Source organism: Gallus gallus, chromosome 4 (assembly GCF_016699485.2).
Source record: "Gallus gallus isolate bGalGal1 chromosome 4, bGalGal1.mat.broiler.GRCg7b, whole genome shotgun sequence".
Classification (NCBI taxonomy): domain Eukaryota; kingdom Metazoa; phylum Chordata; class Aves; order Galliformes; family Phasianidae; genus Gallus; species Gallus gallus.
The window spans coordinates 86,580,091-86,598,177 of NC_052535.1; the positions used below are offsets into that span (position 1 = coordinate 86,580,091).

Sequence of the window (18,087 nt, forward strand, 5' to 3'; positions counted from 1 at the left end):
TACTTGGATGACTCTCTTAATCTGGACATCTTACTTTTGTATGAATTTTATTAAATGAGATGACATTTCAAGTGACAACTTGGGGGAAGTGGTGAACTTCCATATCAGGTGAGGCTAGTTCTGATATTTCTGACCCCAGCTGTGTCAAGGTTATCAGCTTAGATTAAGTACTGCAATACTAAAAAGAAACAGTAAATTACACAGACATTCACTGGAAGTTTATGAAAAGTAAGAAATGTTCTTATATTTTCTGTGCTTTTCAAGTTTTAATGTTCATGTTTTCAATTTCTTCCTGGAAGCTTTGAATTATAAAAGGCAGATAATCTTGTCTATTAACATGACTCTGGAAATTAGGGAATTAATAAAAAATAAAAAATAAGTTCTACTGTATTATTCTACACTATACTATTCTATACTGTACTATACTATTCTACAGTATTATCTATTCTATACTATACTATTCTACTGTATTATTCTATCTGTATTATAAATTGCAATATATAATGTGTGAGATGTGGAGTCATTTCTATTTTGCATTAAACCAAAATCAATCAATGACCTGTCCATAGGCACAGGATATATGTCAAGATCTTCACTCCAGCTCCATTATCTACTTCAGAATTATTCAAAAGCTCACAATCCTGCCAACACAATCATTTCTGTAGATATGTGCAATCATGCAAAATTCCTGCCAAGCTCAGAGTATCTCAGCAGGCACAAAGAGAGTTGACCTTGTAGGTTAGATGTGTAGGGAACACTGCCAGCTTGTCTCCTGTCCTAGCAGTGAGTCCAGTGAGTCATAAAGATGTTTTTTACTGTATATGATCTTTGTTATAATGTGATTTTTTTTTTTTCTGCATTGATGACCTCCTACACCAAACACTGCTGTGAAACCATCTGCAGCTGCAAGCTGAATTTCCAGTTTCGTGTAGGCAAAAGACACAACAGCTACTTGAAACAGGTACATTGAGGTGACACTCTGCTAACAAAATAAGAGACCTTTTCTATTTTAGAATAGTTCATTTGGAAGGGACCTGAAAAGATGATCAACTCCAACTGTCACAGCAGTTGTCCACAGCATCATGTTGAACTCCTTAAGGCAGTTGAAAAACATCAGAGTTATTATGAGCATGTCAGAAGAAAGGGGACTAATAGGTCATCTCTCTGACATTGCTGTATTTCCCCTGAGTTTTGGTACATTTTCCACCTTCATCCAAACTCAGTTTAACTCTCTGACATGATGATGGGATTTCTTCTACTTTCTTTATCATTGCTGTAACCATTTCCTTGGAAAGACATTGCACAGACCAGCAGCACTTTTGCTGTCAGGTTGATGTTACCTTCAAATAAAAAAATGCCAGACTTTGGTTGTAGTTGTCTACCCTCCTTCTTTTCTTTCTTCCAAGGATTAGGGGTTGAAGCTGCAGTTAGGAATAAAGATTTTGGTTGTGATCTAAAGGAAAGATGACCATAGACTTCAACAGATGCTGGATTAAGTAGTCATCATGTACCTGTTCCTTCTAGTTGCCTGATAGTTACTGTCGATGTGAAATATCCTAAGAAGGGAAAGCTTGTAGAAATGAGCAAATCGGTCTCTATTTAAGTCTGAAGCAATATGAAACAAGGTACATTGTAGTTGAATAGGGAAAAGTCAAAGAACTGCAATTTTCTTTACTACTAAGATTGATGCTACAGAGATTTATTGAAAGTCAAATAAGGTCTTGTGTATGTGTTTACTTCCATTTTTCCACTGAACCATTAGGCATCAGCAGTAGGAAAAAAGTGAAGGGTAAAGTCTATGGGATAGCATGGAAAGGAACAGATCTGTCATGGGGATAGCTGAGGCAGAGTTTCTGCTGTATTTTGTAGTCATTGGTGCAGCCAGGTGAGGTGACAGTCCCCAGTGCTCAGCTCACAGCTAGCTCAGTTTTGACATGATGGATAGCTGGACTGTTTAGCAAGGTCAGAAGAAATTTCCATAATGCAGATGGGAAACATGCCAAGAGACTCCTTCGTTGCAAACATTTTTTTTTTTTTTTTTTTTTAAAGTCACATGGGAAAAGAATGATTTATCCAGATGGGATGCATTTTTTACACTGTGATTTCTTGTATCTTACCTGAGCTGTATCGCACACCTTTCAGAACAATAGAAAAGGAAAGGCTATGCCTGGAGCATATAGTCTATGAGCACTGGGTGCTATGTACCTTTCTGTTGGGCAATTATTTACAGTTGGCTGGAAGCACTCTAAACCTGAAGGCACATCAAGACTAAGAGATTAGTGATATATTTGACCACTTCCACTCTTTGAGGTTTGAAAACTTTTGTCCTCAAGACATTTGGCTTGTTATAGTGCCTGAGGAGATAAGCAGTGCTTAGTCTGTGTGTCAGTGGAGAGAATGAAGGAGAGGAAAGAATAATTGGTGTGGGAAATGTTCCTGCTGAATGTCTATATTTTAAGAAACACTCAGTGCATCCTTTCTCAAGCCAATTCCTTCTATTTCAGGAGGTTCACATAACACAAACTGGTATGTGTGCCACAGTTTGGGAAACATTCATCTATTACACCAGTTCCTGATGGTAGGAAGCTAGATATGTTTGCCTATTCCATTCTATCTTCTATCATATTTATATGTATAGGAAGAAAGCTTTCACTTGAGTCATCAAATCCATATAGCCAGACCAGTTGAACTGTAGAAAAGAAAAGAAAAGAAAAGAAAAGAAAAGAAAAGAAAAGAAAAGAAAAGAAAAGAAAAGAAAAGAAAAGAAAAGAAAAGAAAAGAAAAGAAAAGAAAAGAAAAGAAAAGAAAAGAAAAGAAAAGAAAAGAAAAGAAAAGAAAAGAAAAGAAAAGAAAAGAAACACAAGACTTGTTTACATTTATGAATGAAACTCCTTTCTCACGCTTTGGAAATAAGACATAAAGAGGATACCAAACATCACTTAAAAAATGGTTGATGATCTGGTTGAGCACAGTCATGGTTGGTGACTGCCTAGCCCTCCAGTTTGTCAAGATCTCTCTTCTACTGTTTCAAGCAAAAATGTGCATGTAGCAAATGATATATACAATTGGAATAATTACTCACCTCATATACTCCTTTTCATAAAGCATGAAAGTGTATTGTCAGCTCGCTATTAGTTCACATTCAGTTATCACATGAGAACTGTAGTGAGCTACTGTTCTTCTAGGTCGTCCATGGAGAGGGCAGAAATAAGAAGGCATGAGACACACTAAATGAAATCAGAGAGGCGTAAATAATACATGGATAACAGACGGATGTTTAATAATCCCAAATAATTATTTTTAGGAGGGATCCCTCTTACAGAGATTAATAACAAAACGTAAGATCTTGCATTAGGTTTGAATCACACTAAGTTGTATCTCTAATCTTACATTTACATAACTATATGATTACTCAACCTTCAAAAATACACAGAACTCAGCAGCTATTAATAGTACTCATTACTTTTGGTCTTTTTTGGGAATTTTTCAACACTGAGAAATACCCCATGCAAATGAACAAACAAAAAGTGTGCTATCACAGTACTTCCATGACCCAATTCTGTTTTCTGAACTCTTATTCTCTCACTCACTTCCTTCAGAGCACTTCTCAGTTTCCAACACATGCTCCTGAAAATAATTCTTGAAAAATGTTTTCAGGGTCAGAGACTAGAGTCATTCTGTGTCTGTGGTAGTTTATCAAGTCCGTTAAAGCCAATACACTCTGTCCCAATAAAGAAATCGAGATTAAAAATATATATATTTCTATATGATAGAAGAGAAAATATTAAATAGCAGTTTGCATTCTACTATTCCAGATGAATTCTGCAGTCTGTTTTCTAGTTTCAGATATTTTCCTTAGGCCTGAAACAGTCAAATCTTATTGTTTACTCTCAATAGTGACCATTGGGTACAAAGAGCACCCAAGCAATTCTGGCCATTGGCTGATTATTTCCACAGGAGAAACCCAGATATCATGCTATCTCCCACTTGTATATGATTTAGATTTATGTTAGTGCACAGAAAAGACCTTGAGAAGAATGAAAAAAGGTCCACATTTTTTCAAGAAGAAAAAATAGTTTTTGACATATGGGGCCAGACTTAAGAAAATAATGAGCTCAGTGGGGCTCTGGCAGAGTCACTGTATGGTTGTCGAGAGTTATCCTGAAGTTATTTTACTTTCTAAGGTAAGGATAAAAGATGATGTTCTTATGTTCACTTTGAACTTTCCTGATTGCTACTGCTTCTTCACCATAACAGACAAAACAGACTTCATGCCTAGACAGTGATAGTGTTTACAGGACCTATTCTGAGCTTCCATCTTAGTTTACTGAGTAAAGTCAAGTAAATCACAATGAACTGTCTGATTATAAATTAGGTGTCACACCTGCCCTGCAGGGGCAATGTCCAGAATAATTGGCATTAGAGAAGAACATGAGGATCATTGGATGAGGGTGATAATTTCCGTGCCAAATGTTGGTAGGAATACTAACAGAAGGAAGCCTTAACAACTGTGTTTGAATCCACATGCATTTGACAATCTAGCAAACAGAGTTCAGAGGAGTTCAGGGCTGCAGTTTTGAACCAGCTCTCCACTTTGTGGAACAAAACAATTGCAAAATATGTTTCCTAGGTGTTCTCCCTTACCCACTTCTTTTTATTCCCTTCCTTGTCACCAGTTCACCTTCTATTCTACAAACTTCTCTATGTTTGAAGTCATATCTAACTTCATTACTTCAAAGTTTTTATTACTCCACTGACTATGTATCAGACACTTTCAAAATACTATTTCATCTGTGGCTCATGAGATTCAGAAGTTATAAATTTATTGAATGAGAAGTATGTTATGATCAGGAAAGAGCTACAGTTCTAAGTAACAGATCTTGCACATTGCTTCTGAAAGCCAGTCAATTCTATCAATGAAAAATAAAAAGAAAAGAAATAAGTAACAAATTTTTGTTCCTCTTTTCCCATAAATTAAAACAATTTCATCTAGTGAGATGAAAAACAGGCTGACTGAAAATGGAAAAAAATATAACAGCATGAAATTTTAGTCATCCTGTGGAATTCTTTACCACAGAATTGAAGCGATAGGAAATAGTCATCCCATCACCCTTCTACTGCTTCCCAAAAAGAATTAAAAAACAAAGAAACAACAAATTAAAATATGAATGGATGCACCAGTGAAAAAAATAATCTGTCTTCAGTTATGGAATAAAGAGACAGGTCTTTTGAGTCATAAAATCCCCGGTGCAGAAATATCTGAAATGTGGGAGTATGTCCTGGCAAAATACTTCTACATTAGTTCGGCTTTTTTAGTGTTTCTTAAACATCCACTAGGACTATAACAATAAAAAAAAAAAATGTCTCCATTTGAAGCAGAGTACAATGGAGCCTTACTTTGTGCCCTGTCAGTAGTGATGTTTATACTCTGTAGTGGAAAATCTTGAGATTTACAAAAAATAATGATGCTCCCAACAGCCGTGGAACTCTCTGTATCTGAAGCAGTGTGAGTCTGTCTGGGTTTAGTTCTGTAACTTCAGTGAGACAGAGAACTCCTCATTTCCTGGGGGGGGGGGGGGGAAGAAAAAAAAAAAAAGAAAAACATTTGTATATATCTTGTATATATAGTATATATAGGCACTGGAATGGGATGCTCAGGGAGGTGGTGGAGTCACCAACCCTGGAGGTGTTCAAGGAATGTTTGGACATTGTGTTGTGGGACATGATTTAGTGAGAACTATTGGTGATGGGTAGATGGTTGGACTGGATGATCCTGTGGGTCTTTTCCAGCCTTGATGGTTCTATGATTCCATGATTTTATGATTCTATGATTCTACGATTCTACATATAGACAGCTTGGCAGTGAATAATGGTAAAAATCAGTATATAGTTTGTAAGGGGTTATCTGCAACTTCCAAAAAAGGGAATAAAAAACATGAGACAGTAATAATTGTTCACCATCCCTATGGCATGTGGAACAGAGGAATGGTATGTATCACAACATCCAGTAATCTTCTGTTTAAATTCCGTACATTTGACAGTCTCTAATATGTCATAGTCTAACACATGATAATAAGCCAAGAGCATCAGAGGATTGTAATCACACAAGGAAAGTGATGAAAGAAAAGAAAACAAAGCTGAGAAAAGACATGTTCCTTTATAAGTAAAAAGGTAGTGACAACCATGGAAAGTTAGAACAAGAAAAAGCAAGAGAAAAGCATATCTGATAAAGGTACAAAAAAAATATGCAAGAAAAAATACAACATAAAAATTCAACTAACTGTGGCATCCTTCCAGCTTCCATCAGCCAACAATTCAGAAGGCATCATAGTAAAGAAAAGCACGTTACTATAGGCAATTTTATTTAAGTATGAGCATGTTTCTAAATACAGAAATAACAAAATGCAAAAAGCATATTTGACTTTGCTTCAGAACACACTTTTTTGAAAAGATGACTTCAAAAAAGTAAAGCAAAATAGGTTTTTAACTACACTAGAATTGAGAGAGAAGCACATAAGTGGTGCAATCTGACATCTATAGCACCCCAAGAACAGTCATCAACTTCAAACAAGGATTTGAAGGGCCAAAATCAGCCAAAGATCAAAAGTTCTGCTAGCTGATGGAAAGCCAAATGGATTTTATGGCACTGAGTTAAAATCTGTTTTAATTCTGTGTTTCATATGTCACCAGCAGCTGGAATATCTCTTTTTTCTGTTTTGTTTTCTCACACAATACACCATGTGTTATCTCCATGTTTCCACGTTTATGACAAACTGAAGTCAGTTTTCAATTTTCATTGACCTACTATTGTCACTGGGAAAGAGATGACGTAAAATGGTCATTGCATAGAATGACACTCTACCATGACAGGTACCATAGTCTGTTATCCAAGCATGAGATTCAGAAACTCTTAATTCTAGTCTTAAGTCAAGCAAAATAGCATCAGTGATTGTCTTTTTCTCCTACCTGATGTGCAAAAGCTGGAGAAATCACCAAATAGAAAGAAATTGGTTATTTAGCACTTATAAATGAACTGTGAGATTTGGAATAGTAGCTCTTACTGTCATCTTCAAAATAATTCCAATGGAGAAACAATTAGCATGACAAAGACAGAATTCTTCTTGTTTTGCAATCACATATTCCTGATAATGTCTTATTTTTCTCTTTCTCTCTTTCTTTTTTTCTTTTCTTTTTTTTTTTTTTTTTTTTTTGCACTTCTATTCAAAAATGCTTTATTGAATTATCTTTCAAAAAAGACATTAACTTCTGTAAACTGGAAACTAGAAATGTTTCCATGGCTATGACAGGGATTTCACTATGAATGCCTACAGTAGCCTCCTGAATAGTAAACAGGCCAGAGAATTTCATCCTTATCTAAACTGCTCGCAGATTGACAAGGGTATCGTGACATTTCCTGTAAGGAACTGGACAAAACCTAGATAATGAATGCTGCATTATTTTCCTTTTTAATTGAAATTTAATTGAATACTGTGCTGATAAAGCACCCAATTGATTATTTACTCCTTGCTTTTATGCCATGGATACACATGCTTCGAGATTCTGTCTTGCTAAGCAGTTGTCCTGGCTGATGGTGCCAGTGTGACATTTCCATTAACACATTTTTATCCTTTTGAATGGCCCTTCCAGAAGACTGAACCACTTAGAGGTTCTTTTTATTTATTTATTGTATTGTTTTCTAATACCATAAATAGGTAAAGATTACAGATTTTTCACTGTTTGCCTCCCTAAATGAGGGAGGCAGTGAGAACTTGAAGGGTCTGTGATCTAAATCTTTTGCTTGAGGCCAGGAACACAAAGACACTAATCTACCATAAGTGATGACCTGTAGACATCTAGCCCCGATTGCATCATTCAACACTTGTGACTTGGACCACCACAGAATCATGAAAAGATCAGAGAGACACAAGTCCAGAGCAAGAATTTGCAGATAATACGTTTACATCAAGTAACATCTTACTGAAACAAGCATGTCTGCTGTTAAGAAGGTTGATGTTCCCAATTTATAAGCTTGTTCCCAATTAATAAATCTGGAATGTCACAAAGCTGCACTAGAGGAGGTTCAGACTAGATGTTAGAAAAAAATTATTTACCATGAGGGTGGCCAAACACTGGAACAGACTTCCTAGAGAGGTGGTTGATGCCCCATGACTGGAAGTGTTTAAGAGGAATTTGGGTAACAACTTCAGTAATATGACTTAACTTTTGCTTGTTCCTGAAGTGGTCAGGCGGACAATTATCTTTGAAGGTCTCTTCCAACTGATCTATTCTACTCTACTCCACTCCACTCTATGCCGCTATCCTCAGTGAGCTGACTAAGACTCCTATATGAAACTCCGTTAGAGAGTTAGGCCTCTCAGAAGTTCTTTGAGGGGGAGTTCAACCAATGGTATATTCATTATTTACATATCATACATATCCAACATGACCAAATTATTTTTCTAACCTCTATGGTCCACATAAGACCTAGAGAAAAGCAATAAGATGCCTCAAGGTCTATAACTGACTGTCAAGATAGGAAATTAAGTAGACTAGGACTCATTAGCCTGGAAATAAAGGACTTAAAGGAGAAATTTTGAAAGCATGAAAGAAAATGAACAGAGAACATCTATTAATTTACATGGACAAAGACATAACAGGCAACAAATTTAAACTAAAGTAAAATTAATGAACTATAGAAATAATTGCCACAGGATAGTATAGAGGCCAAAAATACAGATGGATTTTTAAAACAAAATAACGAAACGCCTAAAAGAAATGTCCCTCAAGGCGTGTTAAACAGAGTCTTTGGATTCAACGTCTGTATTAAAAAATCCCTGTTGAAATTTAGTTTTTTATTATTATTTTTATTTTATTGGTATCTATTAGTATCTATTATCATGGGATTGTAGTGTGTGAAGAATATGTGTGTGCGTGTGTGTGTGTGTGTGTGTTTTCTTCTTTTTAACACCTTCCTAAACGTTTTTCAGAATGGGGTTGGTTTTTCAAAATAAGAAAATAAGTGAAAGTGTTGACATATGTGTCTACACTTTCATTATATTCAGTGCAGATGCAATCAATACAATCACTGAAATAAGGAGGGGAACGTTATAGACACTTTGAACATATGAGCTAATCATAACATTATAGAATCATAAAATCACAGAGCCATGGAATGGTTTGGGTTGGAAATATCTTTAAGTTCATCTGCTTCCAACCTCTTTGCTGTGGACAGTGATACCTGCCAGATGAGTTTGACCCCACACAACTTGGCCTTGAACATCTCTAGATATGGTGCATCCACAGCTTCTCTTGGTCTCTAGAACAACTTGTTTCTGTTTCTTACTGGAGTTAAATACCTCCCTAAACTCTGGAGGCAGTAAGTCAGTCATCTAAGCATAGATTATGAGTGTCTTAGATATCAGTAGTGGCTGCCATCTAGCTATTCCTTCTGGAGAGAATGGGTCTCCAAATAGGTCCTACGTCGCATCCATCAGTCCCATGGAATTTGTCACAGCCTAGAGTGGCTTTGTGTTTAGACATATTACTGTAAGTCTTGAATTATCTTTACCAGCCATGTGAGAAGCAAGATAGTGGAATACATGGACTTTGGTTTGGTTGATCATGACCTTTCTAATGTTTTATTCTGACCCCTCTTTGAAATAATAAAATGGACAATAGTGTCATTTTCTGAGGCTTTGTTTGTTACACTCTTTAGGCCCAAATCCACAGCTGAAGTCTTATAATAAGGCCCAAATCCATACTAGTAGCTTGGTATTCCCAACAGCAAGAGTTAATTATATAAGTGCCTTTGTAATGTCACGCTACTCATGGTTACAAGTAATATATTCCATGTCATATGCTCACCTAGGAGTTAAGATGCTGATTTCCCCTCTTTGCCATGAGGCTTGGGGTCAAAAACTGTTAATCTTTGTGCAAATGACTAGTGATATTGCAATATAGAATAACTGCAGCAGGGAAGTTTTTTAAGATCTCAGCAGGGTTCTAGTATCTATACTAACTACCGTTTATTATGGGAGTAAGCACAAGGTGGCTATATATTTTTAGACTGTCTCTTATTATTTGTTGGTTTTGACCCAATTGTATTATGAGGCATTTTATCTCTTGTTCCTTGTTGCTTCTGTCACATTCATTTCATAAGCTGGCCCTAAGTCCAAAATAACTTGCCATGGGAGGATCATTTAGCATATGGGGATTTCACAAGAACATTTTGCTGGCGTCATCTGTCCTATGAGTATCCATGTACCCATATTTCCTGGCATGCTACCTAAGCGACTAAGCAACTAGTGAATACCAGCTGCAGTATAAATCCTCTGGAGGCACTGGCATCATCAAAATCAGAGAAAGTCTTTTAAGTCATTTATCTCTAAATCAAGTTCTAACTTATTATCTGATAAGTAAGAAGAAAAAAGAAGAAGGATGGTTTTGAATCACAAAGTTGAATCAATTGAAAAACTTGAAAATTCAATTGCAAAGTTGAATTCAAGCATAAAGAAGGTAGATTTAGGTTGGATACAAGGAAAAAGTCTTTTACACTGAGGATGGTGAGGCACTGGAACAGGTTGCCTAGAGATCTGGTTCATGCCCCGTCCCTGGAGACTTTCAAGGTGAGGCTGCATCAGGCCCTGGGCAACCTGGTCTAGCTTTGGTGTTCCTGTTCACTGAAGGGGAGTTGGACTAGATGACCTTTAAATGTCCCTTCCAACTCTAAGGATTCTATGATTCTAAGTAGCAACCTGCCTCCTGAGTGGCATGGAGTTGGAAATCAAAGCCTTTTATTCAGGCATATAACAGAAGCTACCATATAAATCTAGATCTTCTCTTCTCTCATTTGTTCCTAGATGTTTTCTCCTCTTCTAATCATGCTTTTCTCTTATACTGGTAAAGTGTACTTTATTTAACCACAGGTTGAATATAGATAACTATAATTTCTTTCCTTCATAGCAGAGAAAATTATAAAGATTTTCAGTAACATAAACATGTGAGGAGGAAAACAACATAACAGAACAAAAAAAAAAGAATATAGTGAATGGGTCAGAACCTAATTTATTTTTAAGTTTTTGTAGTTTAGTTGAATACAGTAGCGTGTTCTTTGTTGATATCAGTAGATAATTTTGCACCTTCCATTTCAATATTAAAGGAGGTAATGGGAATATTGAAGCCACAATCTGACTGGATAGTGGAAGAATTTGCTTAATGAGATAATTATGGCTCCGCTACGACCTTCCAGGAAAGCTGAGTTGTATTTACAGCTAAATGAATGCACAGACCTGTCCTAATCAGTGCAATGAAGTGAGTTAAATGTCTCTGGAGATCTAGCTTCCTGGTGCCCAAATGCTGCCCCATCCCTGGAGGAATTCAAAGCCAGGTTGGATGAGGCTTTGATCAACCTGGTCTAGTGTGGGTGTCCCTGCCCATGGCAGGGGATTGGAATGAAGTGGTCTTTCTGAACCCTTCCAGTCCAAATCATTCTATGATTCTATGATATGGGTGAGTCAGCATAGACATGGAATGTAATTTTATTATTTGTAAGTATTTTCTTGACTCTCTAAGGACAATGGAATTTTAATATTATGCTTTCTGCTAAATACCTGCATTTCTCAGTGATTAATGGAGCAATGTATGTATGGGCATGTTTCCTCAGGGAGGTGAGAGATCAAATATTTACTTCTGATTGGAATTTCCCATTCTGTGGGTGGTTCTCAACTGAGCAGAGGAAGCAAAGCATCGCTCTTGAGAGGTGCTGAGTAGGGATTATATAGAGAGCCTTGGTACCTCGCTGACTTACACATGATTCAAATTGGCAGTCAGTTGTGGATCTGCTGTTTTGGATGTCTGAATTAAATACTCTGAATCTGTCCATTAAAAAAGAAACCACACAAAACAAATAAACAAAACCAGCCAACGCCAGAACACAAAACCCACATGCAAACTTAATGCATGTTGCTTCTTGCTGGTGTGAGATTCAGTGAATAACAATCTGAAAAAAAAATAAAAAATCAAAGGGCATGAAAATTGCTCCATCATTATAGTATAGTAGTTGCATTTCATAAAAGTTATATTGCCCTGTTGCTATGGCAACTGCATTTAAACCTTCTTATTACTAGCTGGATCATGTAAAACAACTGAACTCATAGAAAGGAGTTCACTGTTAATTTTCTCTTTTCTATGTCTGGGTATTATGCAAAGTGTTATAAACATAAGTATTTAACTTAATCAGCAATGCCTATGAAACTAATTATTCTATTCAGCAGAAGCATTCAGGTACAGGACATGCATTCTATGAATGGCAAGAATCACTCTGAATGAGTTAGGGTGGGACAAAAGGAGTATGGAGAAAGGAGAAGTATTTCTTTCTAGTTTCCACAGTGATAAGTGATGTTTGGTTTAATAACGTAAAACCCAGCAGAAGTACCTCCTGATACAAGGAAAACAATTTCCCTAATTATTTTCCTTTTGTTGCAATATACAGGCCTCCTCTTGCCTTAAAATGTTAGTGGGTTTGCTGTTACAAAGAATGAACATGATTGGAAAAGAATTGGAGTATTTGCAAACAATCTACTAGACAATTTTTTAAAAATCTGAATATGAATATATTCAACTACATTTCAGCAAGTTTAAAAATGAAAACATAGCAACCAACATTCCATATGAAATAAATTAAGGAGGTTTCGTACCTTTGCAGAGTACCAGGGCTCAGTAGATTTTAAGTGATGAAATGATTGTGTGCTATTCATGTGCCTGGATAAGTATATCAGACATTCCAGTGTGCAGAATTTACACTGGAAAATCAATTCATTATGTGTTTATATGTCATTGTGATAACAACAGCTTGAACGGGTCTTGATCTGTGCGTGGCCATATTTGTCAGTGGACAGACTCTTAAAAACAAGAGAAGACAAATGGATAATTTTACTGTGTCAGATTTTCTGAAGGATGTGGGTCAAAAGCAGGGCTCACGGCCTCCGCTATGTACTTCAAGATTTTTTATTAACTTTTCTTTAAAACATATAATTAAAGACTGAACTTTCACATCTATCATGTGGCATCCAGATAAATCTTTTAACAATCTGATGAATAACTGACTTACTCGATAAATACATTATGTCACCTGAAAAATAACCTTGGGAACTTCAGCCTCAGGAACCACCAATTTCTGATCCTGCTCATGTGAAAAGGGTTTCCCTTTATCCATGCATAAAGCACTTCTACACCCACTTATGTGGAACAGTGCACTTCTACATAGAATGCCATAAAATCATTGTGTCTTAGGTCACATCTGACCAACAACTCAATTTTCCCTTAGTTTTCCCTTCCCAGGTCACTCTGATAAACTGATTTGCCCATAGAGGTTGTGGTGCCCAGAGAAGACATTGGAGTCTCCTTCATTGCAGTCGTTCAAGAGCCAACAGGATGTGACCCTTGGCAACATGCTGCAGGCCTCCGGAGGTCCCTTCAAATGCCAGCTATTCTGTGATTTGGTCATAACCACTGTCCTTCATTGAAGGTGTTGGTTTGTGCTTGCTTGCATACAAAGCCCAGGGGAGCAGATAGCATAGTTAGCCCTGTACCTGAAATTGAGATAGTTTTGAGGATGTTCCTGGGCATTCTGCAGCTACAGCATCTGTATCAGTAAAACACAGTACTGTTCAGAAGTAGTTACTTTGCTGTTTATGAATTTCAGTGAATATATCTTCTAAATAAAGTACAAAAATATTGCCTCCAAAAGCCAAGCCAATCATGTTAAGAGGATGAATTTCAAGTGAAAAAAATTTCCACATCAAAGATTTCTCTTAGTACAAAACCCTATTTAAAACTGATGTAAGTGGAGCAGGTTGTTTATAGTTCACTATACAGCAAAGACTTTATAGGCAGCCTATTATGTAGAAGCTCTGGCTACAAGTATGTATATAATTGATACTGTGCTTGAAGAGGTACAAAAATGATAAGAGAATTTAATACATCATCTGCAGTCTCAAGTCCATGTTTAGTAGATGACATTTATTTTTCAGTTGACTTCCATAGTGAAATGCAGCTGTTGGTTTATGTCAAATAAATAAAGACTTAATTACAGTAAATGTAAAAGAATTATAAATAAATGTAGTACAGAGCAAGCATTTGAGAAAAGTGCCTAAGTGCTTAAAGTTCCTAAACTCTTAAAGTTGCCTTCTCTTGGGCAGTCAAACTTAACATAGAAACTCCTCTCAAACCACCCCAAACACCAAGGAACCTTCTTTTCAAATTCCTCCTTATGATGAAAGCCCTTTTCTTGGTTACCCTTTTTCTGTAATCATCATTTAACATTTATACAAATAGAAATGAACAGACTATCATTTGATTTAAACTGATGCCAGTTCATTCACCTTCACAGATCTCTACCAGGTTCTGCTGTCAAACATCCCAGAATAAGCCCGGACTATAGAAAATACAGTACATGATGATGAAATTATGATACCATTTGCTAATACCAGGAACACTGCAGGGCTTCTTTGGCTTTGTTTTTGATTTTAGTCTTGTTTGTGTTGTTAATACCTAACTGTCAAAAATAATATAAATAATAATAATAAATAAGTAAATGAATTAGAAATTATAGAGAATGTAGTTTCTTTGGCCTTGAAATTAGATGTGAATGAGGCAGTATCCCCTCACGTTTGTCTTAGTAAACTGAGCAACACTAAAACACAAGCTAGAGTATCAGGTAACTTGGTCAGCCAATGTCAGTAACACTGAAAAAGGGCTTGAGTTTACAACTGTAATTGCTGTGAAGTTTGCAAATATGAGAAAATGTACCTTAGGGTACAGAATGTCTCTAAGTGGCAGGATCATGCTGGTTTCAGTCTCCTCACTGATCACACATTTCCTTAGGCTCTGCAATGGGGAAGTCAACAAAAAGCAACAGTTATTCAAAGGACGGGACTCAGATATTCTATGTGGGCTTCCACATAAAGGACCTATGGTTCTACATTTGGTTGCTATTGTTTCTTGTATATGACTTACAATGCTTTTTGTCATTAATAAGAAATTATCACTTAAATGTATGTAAATGTATGTATATAATGTATTTTGTTATTTTGTTACTGGAAATAATTCCAGAGTTCCTATGCAGAAGAAACGAGAAAAATGACCACAGGAACATTCAATTATGATTTGTTTACACTCAGTGTTCTTTTTTTTTTTATATCAGAAACTGAAAACTTCATCACATGTCTGGATTTCAGATACAAGGCAACACATAAGAAAACAGTGAAAATAGGTGTAAGACCTCAAGCAGAGATATAACTGCTGGCAAATACAGTCATTTGCTCTTGTTATTTCCTTTGATATGGAAGATATTACTGTTTCTCCTCACAGAAGTTCAGGTAGATCACACCACCACAAATGATGCACACAAATGCTAAAAGCATTGATTTTTGTTAGATGATGCATATAGATCCATTTAAAAGCATTTTTCATTTCTGACAACGCAGAAGGGTTAAAAGCTAGAAATTAAAAGGAACTCTCTCATGTTATATTTCTTAAAGTCAGTTCCTTGCAGGTTTCAATCTCCTTAACATTCACTTCTAGTAGCTATTTTTGCTTTAAATATGCACATTTAAATTCTTACCTGTGATCCTTCACACAAGCACTTTGATTCTTCCTGCCCTCCATGGAAAACAAACTATATTACTCCTCTGGTTACTTGGCAACGTGATGGAGCAGCTTTAGGGACCAGATCCTGCACTTACTCTCCCACAGATTTCAATAGAAAAAAAAAAAAAGGAAGAAGAACGTTAACACTCTCATAAAGAAGAAAAGCTGGGGATCACAGGCACACATTATGAGGTTTAAAACTGACAGAGAATCAACAGGAGGAATTGTATAGCCACATATCTAAAAGCATTTGGAACTTGCAGGTTTGAAGAGGAGGTACCATTCCTATATTTCTCCTATCAGCTCTCATTTTAAATGAGAGCTGCAACTCCTGAGTAGGTTGTTTTAGTTTTTTGGGGTATGTTGGATGTCTTTAAAAATGTTTAGTTTATCAGTTGGTATTCTTCTGGCAAGCAGATAGTAAAATAATTCATCGTCCATTAACAGGCAGGAGAAAAAAGAAGTTGTAACTGGTGGCTGGAGCCCAGCACAAGGGGTTAAACTCCCCAGTTCTGTCAGAAACTTGTGCATTTTTGAACAAGGGCATTAACATTGCTTCATCAGTTAATATTTCTTTTAAAATGATGATTAGTCCAAAAGTGACTTAGGGATCACACATACGAAATGGTTTGGATGTTTGAAGTGTGCAAGTACACCTTTTGGGAACCCAGCACAGATTCCAAATCCCTGAAGGACTGCCTAAGAATGCACCCAATAAGTGGAAAGACATACTAAACACTGGAACAAGTTACCCAGAGAAACTGTGAATGCCCCATTCCTGGAGGTATGCAAGGCCAGTTTGGATAGGGCACAGATCCGGCAGCCTGATCTGGTGGGGAGCAACCAGCCCATAGCAGGAGCTAACACTTGATGATCTTCAAGGTCCCTTCCAATCTAAGACATTCTATGACTCTATAATTCTAATACAAATGCTAAACACAAGCATCTTCGTGAAAAAAGTCTCACTTCCGTTCTTAGGCAACAATTAGGATTTAAGGGACATATCTCACACCAGCAAAGCTAGAAATGCCCTCCAATGATAGGTTCACAACTACCCGGTTTGTACTGTTCAGCTGCCTTCAGCAGAGCTGTGATATTGAAGGTGGCATCACCATCTAATTTTTATGGATCAGAATATTCCTCCAGAATGTTGGATGCAGGCTCAGGTAATTTCCAGAAAAGTACTATATATATAAAACTGGAAGCCACACACTAATGAGTGAAGAACTTATTCTTTTGCTTATTAGATTCAAGTGAGGTTGAAATCATATTATTATTATTATTATTATTATTATTATTATTATTATTATTATTATTATTATTTGCTTTTAGATTCAATAGGCCAATGGTTTTTTTATGTTGAAGAGAGGAAGAATACTGAAAAGACATCATCCAAAGCCTCCTCAACCTCAGGAAAAAAAAGATAAATCCCTTGGATTGCATAATTCTGACTACCATAGATTCCTCTAAGTTCTAATTATCTTGCTTTTATGGAATAGCTTGTAAAAGTATTTTTCATTCTACTTGATAAAAGGGAGCAGTTTAGAGACAAATCTGCTTTTCTTAAATCTTCTTTGAATGATGGATGTTCAATAAAGATCTTGTCTAGCAGAACAAAGATCCAACCAAGCACTGTACTAACTACAGGCTTCAGAGCACCAATTTACGACTAAGGGCTTCATTTCAGAATCATAACTATAACCATATATTTAAATGTATTCAGCACAAGCACACTGAGTTTAACATTTGTATACATCTGGTTATGCATACAGATGTTTTTCAGGATAGAAATAGTATTTTCATCCAGCTTTTCCTTCCACATCTTCCATTTGAAATTATTATTATGAGACATTCTCATAATATTGAAAAGATATTTGAAAAAGAAAAAAAAAAAAGGCAATTCATCTGTACAGTCAACAGCAGAGGTTTATGATGTTAAGAACTATTTTTACCTTGCAGCAAAAAGGAAGGTCTTTCATCTCCATTGTTTATACTGTAGAGAACCTCTATTTGAAATAGAAAAAAATACCTCAACGTACAGACAACAAAACTGCAATCTACATATGCAAGAAACAAAAACAAAATGAAAACCAAATGAAAACCAAACAAACAACAGAATAAAACCAAGGGGAATAAAAGCTCATTTTATGCCAAGATATAGAAAAAGAGAGTGGCATTACTCAAAAGAAGTCCATAGAGAGAAAACAAACAGATATTATGTCACTCTAACACAGATACTTCAATTATGTCAGAAGTGTCTATTACTCCCAAATACTTCTAAAGAGTTGAGCTGACCCATTCACTGACTTTTACATTTGTAGCAGGTAATAGGTGGAAAGATTCTCAATCCTGAACTTCGCCTGAATAGCCCGTGTCTCTTCCCAAAGGTTACTGCTTTTCCTGATGCATTTCAGGAGAGCCAAGAAAGAGAGGTATTCC

General features: G+C 36.3%; 1 long non-coding RNA gene across 3 annotated transcripts in view; it reads right to left on the bottom strand.

Moving 5' to 3' along the window:
• LOC101748866 overlaps nt 1-15,749 on the bottom strand; it is an 88,382-nt gene extending 72,633 nt beyond the window's left edge. The window contains exons 1-3 of one of the 3 annotated variants that reach the window (XR_006939232.1): nt 15,623-15,749; nt 14,809-14,886; nt 3,083-3,227 (exon numbers count right to left, since the gene is read on the bottom strand). This is a non-coding gene — a long non-coding RNA (uncharacterized LOC101748866). Of the gene's footprint in view, nt 1-3,082; nt 3,228-13,998; nt 14,555-14,808; nt 14,887-15,622 lie in introns of those variants that run through there. The other 2 variants (XR_005859654.2, XR_006939233.1) reach the window with 2 other exon arrangements.
• Nucleotides 15,750-18,087: the final 2,338 nt, after the last annotated feature.